Raw genomic sequence first — 5,603 nt, 5'->3', positions numbered from 1 at the left:
GTGAAATGGAATCATAATATGAACCTCATGCTTAGAGAATGAGATAAGATGTTGGGCACAGTAGACAATGTAAGTGTGAGGGTATGAAGTTGAAATGGAGGTGGAAGGCTCTGGTTGTCACGACAACAGAGGCCCACTGCTGGCATGCAATGGGAGGGGGCCAGGGAGAAGAAATGTCCCGCCATGCACAGGACAGACTGACACAAAGAATCATCCTGCTTCGAATGCCAGTGGCCCCCCAATGAGCAACCTGCAGGTTAACAAAAATACAGGGAGCAGAGGGCAGAGCCGAGGGCAAGCCTCTGATGCAATGAGACATTGGGGGTAGGTGTCCCGGTTCCGGCAGGACTAAGCAAGGCCCAGGTAGCCTTGGGCCACTTTGGTCATTTAGGGGGAAAGGGAGAAAGGCTAGGATTAATTGAAGTCAGTGTTCTCCAAACTTGGGTCCATGAACCCACATTTATCATTTTAATAGTTTATACATGTAATACATACTAGAAAAAAATAATAGCACATCAACTCCATGATAAAATAAATATTATATTTAAGATAGATGTAAAGGAAGTCCTTAAGATTGTTTTCTAAGTGGATAGGAAATGTCAAGTAATCAGGGCCAGCAGTACGTGGGTAGTCACAAATCAGGAAGGTTATTGGAAAGTGACTCACAGTTGGGACGTTCTGGACCTTGGGTCCCCGCAGGCCCTTGTGTTCTCAGAATAGACATAAAAATCATGCTGGGAGCACGAGGTGGTTACAAAGGGAAAACTACGACTTGAAGGGGATAGACGATGGGGGTGAGAGGGAAGATGTTGCACCTCACTCTTCCCTGTTCTGTGGCCGTGAACTCGGTCTTGGCACCGACAGGTGGTGCTGCCTTGCCCTTCTTCCAGCCATGACCTGCCAGGCTGGCTGCTGGCAGGGCCCAGGGCCTGGCTGCTGCTTTTTGACATCCTGGCCTTACACTCGTTTCCTAGGGCAGCTGTAACAAAGTACCACCAGCTGAATGACTTACACAACAAAAATATATTGTCTCGCCATTTCAGAGGCTAGAAGTCCAAGATCAAGGTCTGATTCCTTCTGAGCCGGGGAGAGAGGATCTGCTCCATGCCTCCCTCCCAGCTTCCGGGAGCCTCAGGCGTCGCTTGGCTTGTAGATGGCACTATTCCTGTGCCTTCACATCATTTTTCCTCTCTGTGTCTGCCTCTGTCCAAATTTCCCCGTATTGTAAGGACACCCGTCTTACTGATTAGGGCCCACTCTGATCAATAGTGACCACATCTTACCTTGATCATCTGCAAGGACCCTATTTCTAAATAAGGTCACATTCGCAGATGCTGGGGGGTAAGGACCTCAACATCTTTTGGGGGCACACAACTCAACCTAGAACAGGTCTGTGTCAGTGAGCGGGAAGGAGGACCTCATCACCCAGGCCCGCCTCCCCCGGCCCCAGTCTCCTCCACAGTGTCTCTGCTGGGTCAGTCCTGCCGCTGGTTCCAGGAAGGCTATGTTTTCCTCCCCCCCGCCTGGGCCCCTGGCCTTCACCCTTTGGTGACCTCGCCTCTGGGGTGGCTGTACTTCAGGATGTGCTCCCCAAACTCGAGAGCAGTCGAAGCCACCAACGTGTGTTTGGTTATACCTAGACAGCCAGCAGCCCCTGCAGCAACCTTGGCTTTATGGAGAGTGTGCTGGAGTGTGCTCCGCCCGAGCCCATGTGATACACTCCTTCCCACAAGCCAGGAGGTCAGTGCAGAGGAGAGAGTGGTGTGACTGTGGGGGGACACAGCCGGCATGTGGCCGATCCCCAGGCAGGAATCTCCTGACCCCAGTTCTGCTTTTATTCTAACCGATCGGCTCCACGGCACCCTCGCAGCCTTTCTCTCTTGAAATTGGGTTTATTAAATAGGCAGTTTATATAGATGTGCTGCAAAATTCAGAGTGGCATCTTGCCTTTTGGTGGCTATAGAAAAATAGTAATACTACTACTATTATTACTATTAGTGCTACTAATATGCTTACTAGTAGATCCTGCTTATTAAGATGTATGCCAGACTCTTTTCTAAATGTTTACCCTCTGTGACTCCTCAGTGACTCGATGATGCAGGTATTACCACTTCCCCATTTTCCTGATGGGAAAACTGAGGCTCCATGGTGACTTGTCTGAGACTACACCGAGATCTGGCCTCTTAGTCTGTGCTATACTCCCCGTGTCACAATCTCCCGCAGAAGAGTGTCTGGTTGACAGATGGGTCTGAGTGCATTTGACCAGCATCCAATTTTTTGCTATTATTATGCTGCTGTGAATTTCCTCGTACATGTGTGATTTCCGCATGCATGTGACTCTATCTTTTAGATAAATGCCTTGGAGTGGAATTGCTGGGTCAAAGGATGTGTGTGTGTGCTATTTTATTGTTGCCATGATGCTTTGCTTATCCTCTTAGTAAGCAACCAGGCTTTAAACTAACTTTGCCTTAGTTACCAATTCTTTTGTTTTCCAATTACAGTTGACATACAAAATTATATTAGTTTCTGGGGCAATAACATAGTGATTAGACATTTATATAACTTGCGACGTGATCACCCAGTAAGTCTAGTACCCACCTGGCACTAGACATAGCTATTAAATATTACTGATTATATTCCCTATGCTGTACTTGACATCCCCATGACTGTTTTCATAACTGGCAATTTGTATGTCTTAATTCCTCCCCCCTTGTCACCCGTCCTCCCAACCCTTTCCCATTTGGCAAACATCAATTTGTTCTCTATAGCCATGAGTTTGTTTTTGTTTCGTGTGTATATGTTTATTTTGTTTTTGTTTTGTTTTGTTTTGTTTTTTGTGTTTTTTTTTTAAAATATATTTTATTGATATTTTACAGAGAGGAAAGGAGAGAGACAGAGAGTCAGAAACATCGATGAGAGAGAAACATCAATCAGCCGCCCCCCGCACATCTCCCACTGGGGATATGCCCGCAACCCAGGCACATGCCCTTGACCGGAATCGAACCCGGGACCCTTCAGTCCGCAGGCCGACGCTCTATCCACTGAGCCAAACCGGTTTCGGCTATTTTGTTTTTTAGATTCTTATTCCATGTGGTTTAACAAACAGGTATTGGACAAGCACCTGGGGAGATAGAAAAGTTAGGGAGCTTGAAAGCTGCCCTCACAGTCCAGCAGGGAACACTGACCCATCCCCAGGGAACTGGTATCTGGACTGCCTAAGTCTGTCAGGGTCCAGGGCTGCACAGGCCTGGTGTTTGGAGTCAGAATTCAGCTCCACTGTGCTCTCTCCTGGTTCTGATGAGTGTACAGTAAACATTAGCCATTTCTACCATCATGACACTCTGGGCTCGTCCCCACCCTGCTGACAACACTCTCTAGAGCTGAGTAGCAGCTGCCCCCTTTTAATTGTCCTTACTGAGTTCAGAGAAGTTAATGATCTTGTCACGGTTACACAGCCAGATCATCTCTCTCCCTCTCTCTCTCTTTTTTTTATTTCCTTTCTGGAGACTCCAGAAAACTGGCTTTTTATGGGATATGTCTTAACTTTTTAATGTGAGTAACTAATTAGGATAAAAAACAATGAAAACCCACTGTCAAGGCCAAACAAAAGCCATCTGCAGACCAGATGTGGCTGGTAGGACACCAGTTTGCCTCAGAGTCCGGCAGGCATGGGTTTGTGTCCCAACTCAGCCACTTACAAGATCTGCAACCACATCATTGTTAGAAGCCTGGTGTCCTCATCTGCAGAAGGGCAGTGATAATCCCTGCTTTGCATGGTTGAGTTTGAGTGATTGACTATTTGTGTAAATTACCTGGCATATTGTGAGTACTCAGTGGATGGTAGATCACTATCATTGTTATGGCAATGACGTTAAATGAAATCAGGGCTATGGTAGGTGGTGATGTTGGAGGAAAACTGACTCCATTTTGAGCTTGTCAAGATGTCGGTGTTCAGAGGATGCCCAGATGGAGATGTCTAGAGACAGTTGGAATTGTGCATGGGGACAGGAGATTTTCATGTGGGGGAGGGGGTCTTCCATTGAGTCTGTCATTACATAGAGGTGAGACTTTTTTTAAACTTTTTAAAAATCTTTATTGTTGAAAGTATTACATATGTCCCCTTCCCCCTCCCCCGCCCTCCCATTGACCTGTTCTAGCCCCACCTCTGCCCCAGGCCTTCACCACCCTATTGTCTGTGTCCATGGGTTATGCATATATGCATACAAGTTCTTTGGTTGATCTCTCCCCACCCACCCACCCTCCCCCTGCCTTCCATCTGAGGTTCAACAGTTTGTTCCATGCTTCTATGTCTCTGGATCTATTTTGTTCATCAGTTTATTTTGTTCATTAGATTGCACATATGAGTGAGATCATGTGATACTTATCTTTCTCTGACTTGCTTATGTCGCTTAGCATAATACCCTCCAGGTCCATCTATGCTGTTGCAAATGGTAAGAGTTCTCTCTTTTCTTAACACTTTATGCATTCATTTGAGAGTTTTGAAAGTTCATGGGCTTCTAGCCACCACCTCCATGGTGGATGATCTGTAGGCTCGTTGTCATTGCTTCCTGGAGAATAGCACAGTTTCCTGACCTGGCTGCTCTTGCAATGGGAGGTGAACCTAAAAAAGGAAAGTCAAACTGGGGTTAGTTCTCAGAGAGAGAATGCAGTGTGCGAGGCAGAGGTGATGGAGGCTGCAGACAGAGGCCACTCACTTGCCATTATGAACAAGGAACAAGCATTTTCTGGGAATTCTCCTCCACTGTGGGACCTTGTTCTCTTATTGGAAGAACCACTAGGTTCCATTTAGGAGATGTGGGCTCTCACTGCTTTCCGCTTTACATTCTCTCTGTGACCTTGGTCAAGTCACGTCTACCCTTTGGACCTAAGGTCATCATTTATAAAGCAAGTGTATTGGACTGTGTGTTGATTTGCTAAGGCTACCAATACAAAGTACCACAGATGGGTGGCTTGATCAACAGAAATGATTTTTCTCACAGTTCTGGAGGCTGGAAGTTCAAAATCCAAGTGTCAGCACTGTCAGGTTCTGGTGAGAACTTTCCTTGACCTATAGACGGCCGTCTTCTCCCTGTGTCTTCTCCCTGTTGCTGTGTGTGTCTATGTCCTAATCTTCTTATAAGGACCCCAGGCATAGACTGGGGCTTACCCCCATGTCCTCATTTTAACTTAATTACCCCTTTAAAGGTCCTTTTTCCGATTAGAGTCATATTCTGAGGTACTAGGTGGGGATTAGGATTTCAACATATGAATTGAGGGAGGGGGGCATATTTCAGCCCATAACAGCCCATCAGTGCTTCCTAAAGTACAGCTACTGCTGCTGGTAGAATCGACTTTATATCAAATGCAGAAATAAGTTTTAAAGAACAATCTAGTCTTCTAATTACTTTCAGAAGAAAATGTTTGGTTTAGTACTCATGTGCCCCTGGTAACCTTTCTGACCCCTGCCAGAGCAAACGGAGAACAGGCCTCAGACAGGGAGCCTCAGGCAGGCAATCATCTCTGTCTTACTTACCTACTGCTACACCACAAACACACTCAAACTTAGTGGTTTAGCACAATTCACATTTATTAGACCACGGTTT

The sequence above is a fragment of the Myotis myotis genome, unplaced genomic scaffold (genome assembly GCF_014108235.1).
Source record: "Myotis myotis isolate mMyoMyo1 unplaced genomic scaffold, mMyoMyo1.p scaffold_m19_p_5, whole genome shotgun sequence".
NCBI classification, from domain to species: domain Eukaryota; kingdom Metazoa; phylum Chordata; class Mammalia; order Chiroptera; family Vespertilionidae; genus Myotis; species Myotis myotis.
The sequence above is the reverse complement of the archived record's forward strand: the minus strand, read 5'-3'. Positions refer to the sequence as shown.